This window comes from Lolium perenne, chromosome 1 (assembly GCF_019359855.2).
Source record: "Lolium perenne isolate Kyuss_39 chromosome 1, Kyuss_2.0, whole genome shotgun sequence".
Classification (NCBI taxonomy): domain Eukaryota; kingdom Viridiplantae; phylum Streptophyta; class Magnoliopsida; order Poales; family Poaceae; genus Lolium; species Lolium perenne.
In genome coordinates, this window is record NC_067244.2 from 105,981,030 (window position 1) to 105,993,608 (window position 12,579).

The 12,579-nt window shown below is 44.0% G+C and overlaps 1 long non-coding RNA gene across 6 annotated transcripts; it reads right to left on the reverse strand.

Annotated features, from left to right (window-relative positions):
* Positions 1-5,109: 5,109 nt before the first annotated feature.
* Positions 5,110-11,181, reverse strand: LOC127298554 (uncharacterized). 6 transcript variants are annotated; one of them, XR_007849863.2, is made up of 5 exons: positions 10,634-11,181; positions 10,268-10,527; positions 7,064-10,141; positions 5,566-5,648; positions 5,110-5,447 (listed from the first exon to the last, which is right to left on the reverse strand). It is a non-coding gene; the product is annotated as an uncharacterized lncRNA (long non-coding RNA). The 6 variants fall into 6 exon arrangements; XR_007849867.2 differs by having other exon boundaries at positions 5,110-5,450; XR_007849861.2 differs by having other exon boundaries at positions 5,566-6,352.
* Between the last annotated feature and the right edge of the window lie 1,398 nt (positions 11,182-12,579).

The following is a 12,579-nucleotide window of genomic DNA, read 5'->3' on the forward strand; positions in this document are numbered from 1 at the left end:
ACTAGTCCGTAAAGTTATTTGTCAGATTTAACATTATTTCTATCTCAATTACAAGACTAACACATAGTAGTAAACGGATGTCAATTCTACAAATTAATTCAAAATACTACTCAGACTATGTTTATGATAATTAGTTCATATTTTAATCTAATTACTAATGAACTCCCACTTAATACAACATCCCTCATAGTTGTTAAGTGGTACACGATCCAAATCCACTACACCAAAACCGATCATCACGTGAGATGATGTAGCTTCAATGGTGAACATCAACATGTTGATCATATCATCCATATGACTCGTGTTCAACCTTTCGGTTTCCGTTGTCCCGAGGCCATGTCTGTACATGCTAGGCTCGTCAAGCAAACCCAAGTATTCCGCGTGTGCAACATGGCTTACACCCGTTGTATGTTGAGTTTATCACATCCGATCATCACGAGATGCTTCAAAACGTCAAACTATATCAACGGTGCATACGAGGGGAGAACACTTTATTATCTTGATATTAAAGTGAGGGATCATCTTATAATGCTACCGTCGCGTTCTAAGCAAAATAAGATGCATAAAGGATTAACATCACATGCAATTCATATGTGATATGATATGGCCCTTTTGTCTTTGCGCCTTTGATCTTCATCTCCAAAGCACGGACATGATCTCCATCATCAACGGGCATGATCTCCATCATCGTCGGCGTAGCGTCAAGGTTCATGACGCCGTCTTCATGGTTGTTCACCTCATGTAGCAACTATTACAACTACTTTGAAATACTACTCAACATGAAATATAAAGACAACCATAAGGCTCCTGCCGGTTGCCACAATACAATAATGATCATACATATTCATCATCACATTATGGCCATATCACATCACCAAACCCTGCAAAAACAAGTTAGACGTCTCTAATTTGGTTTGCATATTTTACGAGGTTTAGGGTTTTCGAGTGAGATCTAATCTACCTACGAACATGAACCACAACGGTGATACTAGTGTTGTCAATAGAAGAGTAAATTGAATCTTCACTATGGTAGGAGAGACAGACACCCGCAAAGCCTCTTATGCAATACAAGTTGCATGTCGAACGAGGAACAAGTCTCATGAACGCGGTCATGTAAAGTTAGTCCGGGCCGCTTCATCCCACTATGCCACAAAGATGCAAAGTACTCAAACTAAAGACAACAAGAGCATCAACGCCCACAAAACCATTGTGTTCTACTCGTGCAACCATCTATGCATAGACACGGCTCGATACCTTTTGTAGGGATTCGTTGCATAGAAAACAAAAAATTTCCTACCGCGAGAACGCAATCCAAGCCAAGATGCAATCTAGAAGATGGGAGCAACGAGGGGATGAACGAGACTAACCCTTGAAGATTTCCAAAGCCTATAAGAGTAGGCTCTTATTGCTGCGGTAGACGATCACTTGCCGCTTGCAAAAGCGCGTAGAAGATCTTGATCACGGTGCCATGATCGGGCAGCACCTCCATACTCGGTCACACGTTCGGTGTTGATGAAGACGACGTCCTTCTCCCCGTTTCAGTGGGCAGCGGAAGTAGTAGCTCCTCCTTGAATCCGGCAGCACGACGGCGTGGTGGCAGTGGCGATGGAGAACTCCGGCGGAGCTTCGCTAAGCGTGCGGGAGAGGTGGAGGAGAGAGGGGGCGGCTAGGGTTTAGGAGATGGGGTGGCCGGCCCCCTCTCCTATGCCCCTCATTATATAGGTGGAAGCCCCAAGTGTTGGACTACAAGTCTTCGAATAAGACTCGAACCAAAAACCTTCCATGTGTAGGGAAACCTACCCAAGGTGGGAATCTCACTTGGGGTGGGATTCCCCCCTTCCATGAGGGGGGTTGGCCGGCCACCCTTGGGGAGTCCACCTTGGACTCCTCCCCTTTAGGGTTGGCTGGCCATGCAAGGTGGAGTCCCTCCGGGACTCTACTTTCCATGGTGATTTCTTCCGGACTTTTCTAGAACCTTCTAGAACCTGCCATAAATGCACCGGATCATTTCCAAACTTGGAATATGACTTCCTATATATGAATCTTATTCTCCGGACCATTCCGGAACTCCTCGTGATGTCCGGGATCTCATCCGGGACTCCGAACAAATATTCGAACTCCATTCCATATTCAAGTTCTACCATTTCAACATCAAACCTTAAGTGTGTCACCCTACGGTTCGCGAACTATGTGGACATGGTTGAGTACTCACTCCGACCAATAACCAATAGCGGGATCTGGAGATCCATAATGGCTCCCACATATTCAACGATGACTTTAGTGATCGAATGAACCATTCACATACGATACCAATTCCCTTTGTCACGCGATATTTTACTTGTCCGAGGTTTGATCATCGGTATCACTCTATACCTTGTTCAACCTCGTCTCCTGACAAGTACTCTTTACTCGTACCGTGGTATGTGGTCTCTTATGAACGTATTCATATGCTTGCAAGACATTAGACGACATTCCACCGAGAGGGCCCAGAGTATATCTATCCTTCATCGGGATGGACAAATCCCACTGTTGATCCATATGCCTCAACTCATACTTTCCGGATACTTAATCCCACCTTTATAACCACCCATTTACGCAGTGGCGTTTGGTGTAATCAAAGTACCTTTCCGGTATAAGTGATTTACATGATCTCATGGTCATAAGGACTAGGTAACTATGTATTGAAAGCTTATAGCAAATAACTTAATGACGAGATCTTATGCTACGCTTAATTGGGTGTGTCCATTACATCATTCATACAATGATATAACCTTGTTATTAATAACATCCAATGTTCATGATTATGAAACTAATCATCCATTAATCAACAAGCTAGTTTAAGAGGCATACTAGGGACTCTTTGTTTGTCTACATATCACACATGTACTAATGTTTCGGTTAATACAATTATAGCATGATATATAAACATTTATCATAAACATAAAGATATAAATAATAACCACTTTATTATTGCCTCTAGGGCACATCTCCTTCACTCGCACCCTCCCGTCCCGCACCCCAGAAACCCTAGCTCCTCCCGCCGCCGCCGGACAAAGGCCGCGGGGCGTGGCGGCGGCGGTGGGCTTCCCTGCCTCCCGATGGGGGGGCGGTGGCGGTGGACTTCCGGCCTCCCGTGTGATGGTGGGGCGGCGGCGGTCGGAGGATGGAGGGGCGACAGTGGCCTCTGTGCTGCGGCCTCCCCTGCCTCCCGGCGGCGGCACACCGGTGGCGGCTGGTGGTGGGATGGCGCCATCCCCTCCGCTTCTCGCCAGTGCGAGGGGGTGACCTTGGGATTCTCCCGCGGTACGAGGACGCCCGGGGCAGCAGCCTCGGGTTCGACGATGGAGGCGGCCTTCTTCTTCGTCGGAGGTGGTCGGCCAGGCTGGTAGTCCTGTGTGGGTGATCATGGGATCTCGCACAGGTCTCCGGCGATGGTGATCTAGTCCGAGGTGTCATGGCGGCCGGTGAAAACTGAGCCTTGACCTCGGTCTTGGCGGATGATGGTGACGTCGATCGACGTCGTTACCTTGTCGAAGGCGTCATCTTTGCCCGTCTTGGCACTACACTCGGCGAGTTGGGGATGCGCGACTGCCGGTGAAAACCGTGTTCCGACCTCGGTTGGCGGACGATGGCGACGTGTCGCGCCGTTACCTTCTTGAAGGCATCGTCGACGCAGTCTGCGGTTTCTCACTCGTGCTACTCCGGGGGAAACCCTAGGTCCGGTCTCCCGGATCGGACGATGGCGGCGCGCCCTGCGTCGTTCTACCGCTTGGGGGATCGTTTTTGGAGCAGCTGCTGGATGTTGGCGGTTTTCGGTGGAGTGGTGTTCATCTACCACTTTGTTGGCGTTGAGTCTCAGTGGCATGGTGCTGCAGGGTATCGACGGCAGATGCGGGATGATGTATACGTGCAGGAGGGTGGAGCCGTCTGGCGTCATGGTGGCATCGACGACAGGTCTTGCAAGGTTAATGCGATGATCTCTCTTGAAGATGGAGTCGAGGAAGACGGCGGGAGCAACTCCTGTGGCGTATGTGTTGACGTGCGCTGAGAGTCTACTTGACTGGATGTGTTTCTCACCTGCTATTGGGCGGTTTGGGAAGGCATTTAGTTTTGGATGATGTGAGTTGGTGTATTGTCACCCACTTCATCCCACTGTAGGTATAGTAAGGTTGCTTCGAGTTTGATCTTTTGTATTGTTTCTTGTAAGGTTCGTGAATAATAATCTAATAAAAAGCCGTGTGCATCCTTTGGATGCAGAAGCTGGGGCGATATTTCCCCCATTTCGAAAGAAAAAAAATCCTGTTACGATCGCCGATGAAGTTGACATATATGATCCTCTAATTGATTGGTTAATTTCACCCATTTCCCCTTTGTCATCGGCTCCTTTCAAAATTACATACGTGATGTGCTTTTCTCAAGCATAGTTGGTACAAAAAGAATTGGTACTTGATTGTGAACCTTAACTTTATGTACCAATCGACTATCACCAATGATCATAAACAACTAATATTACAGAATATCTTCAAATTCTATGAGACCTAAGAGAAATAAAAAGGTTAGTAGAAAAGGAGAATACCAAATTACAAATGAAATGATATACAGAAGATGAATAAAATAGTTGACAACAAAGCACATGAACTACTATTATTTGATCTTGCAAGTTTAGGCAAAGCACAATCTAAATGAGGTCAATTTAACTGCAATACTTTTTAAATTGCTAATTATCATATGTAATAAGCATGAGGTATACACCAAAATCTGGGATCCACTTTCCTATCTAATTTTCGCATACCTCCATAGATGGTACTTCAATTGCAGTTGTCTAGACAGGTGATTTTAACTGTGTTGGATATAACAAAACAGAAACATATTTAAAGAATCCCCAAGACCATACTACATGAATACCTACTTGTCCAAGGTTTAAGTAAAGCTTTAATGTCAACTAGCAGAAATGGGCGCAGCGGCACGCCGCGCCGACCTGTCATACTGTCACGTTGATTGTTGTAAGTAATACTCGTAGTGTCATATCGATTGTTGTGAGACGTCTTTGGCGAACCTGATTGATGTTGTTAATATAATAATGAACAGTTGCTTGCTAGATTGCATCTATTTTACAACATAAAACTGAGTTGTATATATGCTTTTAGCAAAGTGTACAATGGTTTTGTTAATGAAAAATGTGTACTATTTCATACAAAATGTGAGCCCGCTTAGTTTTTGTTTCTGTGAGTCGACTCTTCTCTCAGCTGAGCCAAGGAAACTATGCTTGAACGTCCAAAAGTATGACTACATCTACAGGTACATCACAGATCATGTGGAGCCTAAACTTATTGCACTTGCATCTTGCATAAGAGCTCAGCTAACATAATTCAGAACAACCAATCACTTGAAAGAAGCTCTATATTGAAGATTGGAGGTCCCACTGCAGATGTGTTTTTTTTTTGGATCTGCTAAAGAAATTATAAAGTTAATGTGTGATCTTTTAAGTTATTATTACATACATATAGTACATATATTCACCATTTCGAGAATAAGAAATCGGCAGAAATACTATCCAATCTTTACCTCTTCTAAAAATATACATTAACATCTATGTAAGAATAATCATATCTCAGCTGGTCTAAGCTTCGGTTCAACTGTTAGGCTTGCTGCAAGAAAAACAGACTGCAATTAGTATTCTTGCACTGGTATAGCCCGTATTATCTGTAGCTGCAATAGAATATACCTTAGTCCTGGTATAGTTTAGTATTCTGTAATCGGGAAAGTAAAATATATAAGGTAGCTATGATTGAACAACGTTATCAGACCATCATGTATTTTCATTTTATTAAAGTTCCTTAAGCTGCTAGTAGTGATGCTTACAATAGATAAGCGTGTATCCAACAATTTGCATCTACTTGAAGGCAATGCAAAGATATAAATCTCTCTTCAACAGATTGCTACTTGATAGTGCTACTGTTTTTCTCTAAGAAATTTGCATACAGTCATCAACCCCATTTGAATAGCGGAACGAAAGTAAACAATGCTCAGTGTGCCCTTTAACTGGTTGTGATGCATACAGTAATAGGTGTAAGGCAGCGACACTAATGTCATTCAGATTTAGTAACAAAATTCATGATTAGTCTGGCAAACAGGACATAACATAAGGTAGATCACTTCTAGTCATAGTACAATATATAGAGACCAGAAGCGAAGCGTACCATCTAATAAGGTCGTACTGTTCTAACCCATTTTTATTAGCAACATAGACGAAGCAGCAGAATTCACCCTAGATTATCAATAAAATCACTACCGACTGCCAACAAAATCAACCGCAGAGACTTTGTTGAAACGACCAAGCAGTCTGTATCCTCTACCAAAGAAACAAACAATATCAGTTGCGTGAATACAAAAGATCGGACATAGAGTAAACACCCCCTGTTGTTGACGTTATCTAGTCATAAATTAGTAATTCTTGGTTTACATTTCTCTAAGTGCAACAGACATCTCAAATTTTCTTTATCATATTGCATTCCCTCTAGGAGAAATATATTGGCAAGCAACCTTCGAATACAGATAGATTCTGTGCAAATAGGTGCACACACCGCCCGGTCGAGAAAAGAATATTTTTTTCTCTCTTTGTCTGAGTAGGAAGCAAATTTTCACGTGTAATTCGAACTGGGAATTTTAGCATCCTAACCGGATTAACTGGATAATGATGCAACTCTGAGATCAATGGGATTTTTTTTGTGATATTAGGATAGGATGAGTCAACCGCAAATTTATCTATGCAGGTCGACCAATGTTACCGTTAAACTCCAAGCTGGTGAGATCTTAGAAAGTTACCTAACATAACCATTGAAGGGAAATGAGGTAGCAGAATCACTTAATGTTAGCATCATTCCATCACTAACAATAGAAACAAAGACCAACAATACTCCATAGTTACATAAGGAGCTATATATAGAGGTAGCTGGAAACCATTTCATATACTTAACTTAAGAATGCAAACGGTAGCTAGCAGCCACTTGATGCAGTTAAGCTATTTTGAACAGTAATAATACAGGAAGAAAGAAAAACTTACCATACATCTGCCTACTGGTAAATGTATATATTTTTCCCTTCAACAAACTGTTCGTTGACACAGCGCCCTGAAAAGATAATCCACAGTCACGTGTAGCAACAGATCATATATATTGTAAGTCAGGCTTACCATCTGTATCAAAATTTTGAGAGAGAATCAGCATACAATTAGAAAATGCATATTTCGAATGACATACTAAATTTACATTACAGCTTCAGATTTATGTGGACAGGCTTAGGTTCTTGGAGTTTGCTCCCCACAATATTTACGCCACATCAGTCAAGATTGCACATGGTTGATTGTAAATTTACACAATAAGTTGGTGGCCACTATGAAGTACAAACCTTTGCAAGAAGCTCCATCCCACATTTGTTCGACTCTAAGCATAGCAATAATAAAATATTTTAGATTCTGGAGTCCTGATCAGGAAAGAACATCTAGAATCATCAGTTCATATTTCCGCAATCCCAGTATCCAAAACTTCAGAGCTGTCGTTTGAAAGCGCTAGTTGCTCCTCATCGGAAAAGGTAGGGCGCATGATTGATGAAGGTAGAAGGCCAAGGCTTGGCTTCCCTATGCACATAGGAAATAAGTACATGTGAGATCCTGAATTGTTATCCTGTAGAAACAAAACAACATAGAATATATATTTTTCTGATTATCGCAACAGTTAAGTTTCTTGCTCCCACAAAAGCACCGTGAGAAAAATGAAAAATTATCTTCGAATCAACTAAATGAGAACTTAGATCATAGAGGAACTTTAACACAAGTAAAAAATAAAGGATATGCCTGATAAGATGTGTAGTGATTGGACTCTATGATCACAAGAGTAAGAAACTGAATAAAGCAGAAAGTCTTGTGTAAATCAGCAAGGCAATCTCCAAAGTGAACAACAGATCAACAACCGCGGGCACAGCACCTGACCCCTCCATCCTCAAAAAACGGCGTTGCACATGGTTGAGTAACTAATTATTGTCAACCCTTTCGGTGTAGCATGCTACACTCATTTGTTTTGCTAATATTCATAATACATGGAACTCACTATTTTGTAAACATACAATGAATTCAGAGTGTTTTTAGATCAAACATTAAGAGCAGCAGCCAGCAGTGGGTGATCTCCAGACTGCAACATGAAGTATTAGATTCTCAGCTATGAAAAATCTAAAACTGATTTTCTAAGTATCTATGTCACCCAATCTGGGGACACATCAACTACATAAATTCAATTCCAAATAGCTATCACCGAGGCATGAGCAAAAAACATCAGTAGTATGAGGTAACTACTGTTTCACACAAAGAAACATGGATTCCTAATCTTTTATGTTCTTGCAACAGATCATATGCCCAAAACTGCATGACAAAATTGAATATTTCAGCTCAAGATACCATGTGTGTACATTAGTACCTGGTTGTTGCATAAAAGGAAGAAGCTTCGTCATCTATACATCCAAAAGATGAAGTGCAGCAAACCAAGGGTTAAAAACATTGGGGATTCTGGTGCATCTAAAAACGTGGCACAAAATTTAGAAACACAAACCTTAATCTTACCTCTCCCTTCCAAAGATCTAATGTCACAAACAGACGCTTACAAACACCACGAATGCACAAATCAGGGGAGGAATTGAACATGAATTATGTGAGAAAAAGAAGTACTGCTCACCCTGCACCCCGCCGCTCCTTTTACCGCCCCAAACTTGTTGTGGAGCCAGGGACCTGCCGGCTGCGAGATCGCCGGCGGCGTGGCGGAGACTACCGCGATGCGATGCGCCTCCTCACGCTCGTCGGCGACATCCTATCGGAGCCTCCTGCGATGTGTGCGTCAGCCGGCGGCGCGGAGATGTAGATTCCCCCACCGCGCTGTCGCCGGAACCACGACCTCCACCGGCGGTCGCCGACCTCTGCTGCACGCTCGTCCTACGTCTGAGCTACGTCCTCGTTGGTGGACCAACCACAACCACGCACGCGCTCCATACCTGCAGCGCAAACCGACCACCACAGCTCCGGCCCTCCACCGCGTGGTCACCGGAGACCCACTTCCATGGCCTCCTGCTCCTCCATCACGCCGCAGCCGCTGGCGTTGCTGGGGGACGTGGTCGACGTGGCCGTCGCGTCGGAGTCCCGTCCGGCGGCAGCGGCGCGCCGGAGACCAGATCGATGGCGGGAGGCGCAACAGCTTCTTCGTGCCTTCATAGTAGGTAGGGGCGTCTAGGAGGTGGTTATCCTGGGAAGCAGGGCAAGTTCGTCGCCAGGAAGGAGAGCTCCATGGAGGGGATTGGGAAGAAATTAGTGGAGAGAGAGAGAAAAATGGGACACGTCATGATGCAGTAATTAGGAAACCAAGCGGTGGAGTCATGCCGCTTTGACTCACTGATCCAGCACGTGAAAAATACATGAGACAAAACCAGACACTCACAGAGGAGAGGGCCCACGTAGACAGAAAACTAAAATGGCTACATCTACCCAGCCAGAAGGAAGCCCAAAAAAGAACCATAGAAAAGGACCAACTAAAATGCAAGAGAACACCGAAAATGCACACAAGAAGAGCACAACAGGAATTAACCACAAAATCACATACGTGTCAAACCATCATTTATCTGAAAAGAAATCCAAAATTCTGTGAAAAAAGATGTTTGTTCACCTTTAGTATAGTAGTTATGTTTAAACTGGTTTTGTCCTCCATCTTTCTCGTTTGTGCATTCAGGTAAAGAAAGAGTTGTGTGAGGGAGTGGTAAAAAGAAGTCACCAAAATTTTCTTTTGTATATTTGTCTTTTCTCTAACCTGCATGGTTTGAGAAAATGACATAATTATTTAGATCTTGTCAACTTTCTGTGGTTACATACTCCCATACAGGAAAAAGAAAAGGAATAAGTGATATTTTCTCGGTCCAAAGAAGCAATTATCTCTGCAGGGAAGCAATATACTGATGGCATTACAATCATAATTTGGAAATACTTCACTTGCTCTTGTACTTCCAGAACAAATGCTCCGAAGCGAACTGGCATTTTGTATATAATATCTCTGAGCCCATCGATCTATAATATTTGCAGTGAGGCAACGTCATGACAAAGAATACAATACTGCACAAATAAGAATTTAAGTTTATTCTTCCGATCCATAAAACCAATATTGCATAATTAATGAACATGAAAGTAATACTTATTGCTGCTGCTAGTAAATTGACCATTAGTCCAAGAGCAGAATACCTCACAATCTTCAAGCTGCAAGAAACATGATCCTTGGTACGGATAGGGTGCTCAGCGCACATATTGAAAAATGGAAAGTTATATAAACGGAGATCCAAGGTTAAGATGAAGACATCTCAATATCTCATCCATCCTCCTAATACAGTCTAGGGAGAGGCAGCGCCATTGTGGGCAAGAGTGAGAAACATGAGTCCTTGACAAAGGTATGTTCAGTTGAATTGAAGCACTGAAGCTTACCCAACAGCTACGCCTCCTGCAGTCTGCAGAACCATCATTTACATTGCATCGTATTCAGAGGACAACTTAAGTGTAAAAGCCACAAAGATCCGATCTCATTCTAACCATAATCGGCAGCTGTGTGCTCACCTTTTACAGGGGATGGAGTTCCTCCCTTTGGTATTTCAGGAAGTTAAGGCGGGCACAGGGGACCGAAGCACAAATCAACTCCATTAACAACACAGCTCTGGGATTTGCAGGGTGGTCGTCCTGGAGAGTGATTTGCCCTTGCGTATGTCCTGCAGCTCAGTCGCGATGGAGGCGATTGGATTCTTGGTCGCGCACGACTGCAAGTCATCACCTGGCGACCGTGCAGGGGTAAATCGAAGGTCACGACGGAACCGTGGAGAATATTGAGGCCGGGATGCGGAAGATGGCAGCGATGCTGGCCGCAATTGAGTTGATGGAGTTTATAGAAGGGCACAAATCTGCAGAAACTCTATGTCGCCATCGGTTTCCATTTCTTGCGGAGATCGTGGGGGAGAGGAAGAGGGAAAACCAGGCTTCAATGGTCGTAGGCGGTGATGAGATTCTTTTGGTGTTTGTGACTCTGTGTGATGTCCATCACGTGAGCATCAATGAAGATGAAGGATCAGGTTGCATACGGGCTGAAGCAATGGATGGGCTGCTTCGGTTCATCGGTTCGTATTCTTTTTTTTTGTGTTTGTGCGTTTCGACTGAAACGGGAAAAAAGGACCGATTGAAATAGGAGATTGCTCACGTGGCACATGTGACGTGGACCTAAAACTGACATGAGTGATGTGGCATGCTTGCATGTTAAGAGAAATCATGTAGTGGGGTGTTCCTATTTAGAGATAGAAGATACTAGCAGAAGTGCCCGTATACCTGGTCATGTCTTGGGTCGGACCATGGAAAGCCCGATGCAGGAAAATTAGGCCCAAGCTCAGCCCGACCCAACCAAATACCCATGAAGCTCGTCAGGCCGTCTGGCGGCGGGCCAAGCCGTAGTGTTAAATACGTTTTCAGGCTACCTAGGCCTAGCCTGGCCCGACCATCGGGCCAACCTTTTCAGGTCTAGGCTCGAGTTTTTCGGGCCGGGCTACCCATGGCCAGGTCTAATCGGGATGGACGATTTTATCCCTAGCTGATTGAGGTATTTACCCACCACGGCCACGGGTATGTGAATAATAACTGTTCGTTCTAAATCAGAAACCAGAGTTCCTCTATCTCGCCCTTTCTCCCATCCCGCACAAGAACCTCTTGTGCCACACGTGGACACGAACTGATCCTTACAAAATTGAATCAAGATTTTTTATCCCCGCCTCACGAAAATATGTAAGGATGGACGGGTATCATTTACGGATGTCGGACACTCAAATGTCATGCACAATAAAACGACGCAAGCGGGTTTTTGGGAGACGATAACGAAACGAAGATCCAAACGCGGGCTAAATAAAAATTTAGTCCCAAAAGTAATCTGATCTAAACCTGATATGAAGTTGATTGGAATATTAATAAATGATTATGATAAGGGCTAAGCCCAAGGATGTGCCCGATCTTCACGGATTTGGGTGGAACTCGTGGGGGTAGGTGGATGAACGCGATGAACACGAAGAACGCGAGGGGGAATCGTGGGGATATAACACACACGCGCACACAAATCGATTTTCCCTCGTTGGCCCGAACCACCAACTCGATAGAGGTTGCGAGAAAAGACCTTCCGGTAGAAGTCCCGCAAAGAGATCGACAAATCGAAGCTCGCAAGATCTAGAAGGGTGAAAAGACCGGAAGGTTGATAGAAGTGCAAGCAAAAGACCAAATAGGTAGAAGTGCAAGCAAAAGATCAAACAAACGGTAGAAGTCACCAAAGAGATCTTCATGAGTCGATAAGGAGCCCGGGTGGGTACAAGATCAAAGATCTAGGTAGGGTTCCCACAAGGGTGAGCTAAGCTCAGGTTTAATTTCACATCAAGCCTAATCTCAGATCTGAGCCAACTAGGCTATTTATAGTAGGTGGGGCGAAGGGATAAGTTACAAGCTGAATCTGCCAGTTTTGGTGCTGAAACGCGTATGGG